Below are 960 nucleotides of genomic sequence, written 5' to 3' on the forward strand. Positions count from 1 at the left end.
CGATGGAAGGACGCACGCTCCGGGGCGTCCGGCGGTGCCGGGGGCGCTGCCGGCGATGCCGACGACAGCGGCGGTATCGGTCCGCCTTGAGCCGGGAGGCCTCTCGTATGCGGAGGCCCTCCGAAAGGCGAGGACCGATATAGCCCCGGGCGCGGGTGGGGTCCGGCCCGCCTTCGTTAGGAGGGCCGCGAATGGCGGCCTCCAGTTTGGGCTGGCCGGGCCCGGGAAAGAGAGGGAGGCGGATGCCCTCGCCGCCAAGCTCAGTGCGTCGCTCCCGGGGGCCGTGATCACACGGCCCGTAAGGATGGGGGAGGTCCGACTCGTCGGTTTTGACGAGTCGGTCCTCCCCGAAAAGATAACAGAAGTCCTCGCCGCGCGAGGAGGATGTGGGCCGGGCGAGTTGCGCCTCGGCCCCATCCGATGGGGTTGGCGGGGCGAGGGGGCTGTCTGGGCAAGACTCCCCCTCGCCGCGGCCGCCGCGGTGGCGGCTGAGGGGAGGGTGCCTCTGGGGTGGGCGGGGGCGCGTGTGGTGATGCTCGCGGCTCGCCCGCTCCAGTGCCACAAGTGCTGGAGGCTCGGCCACATCCGGGCGGCCTGCTCTGCGTTAATTGACCAGAGTGGGCTCTGTTACCGGTGTGGTCGGGCGGGGCACATCTCGCGGGCCTGCGCAGGGAGTGCGGCCTGCGCGGTGTGCTCAGAAGATGGCAGGGACTCGGGCCACCGGGTGGGTGGTCCCGAGTGCCCAATGGGGGGTGGTGCTCCGGCGGGCGGGAGGCCGCCGGGGCATCGCAGGGGTCGACCGCCGAACGCGGCCGGCTCAGCTCGCCCCCCTACGGTAGGCGTGCCGGCGGACCCCGGGGAGTTATCCCGGGATCCGGCCGGCGGAGAGGGCCCCGGTCTGACCACCTAGACCGGGGCCACGGCGCCGGCCGAACATTAGGCCGGCGTCGAGGGGGGTCG

This window comes from Odontomachus brunneus, unplaced genomic scaffold (genome assembly GCF_010583005.1).
Source record: "Odontomachus brunneus isolate Ranch 3 - 2012 unplaced genomic scaffold, Obru_v1 Obru_scaffold_252, whole genome shotgun sequence".
Classification (NCBI taxonomy): Eukaryota; Metazoa; Arthropoda; class Insecta; order Hymenoptera; family Formicidae; genus Odontomachus; species Odontomachus brunneus.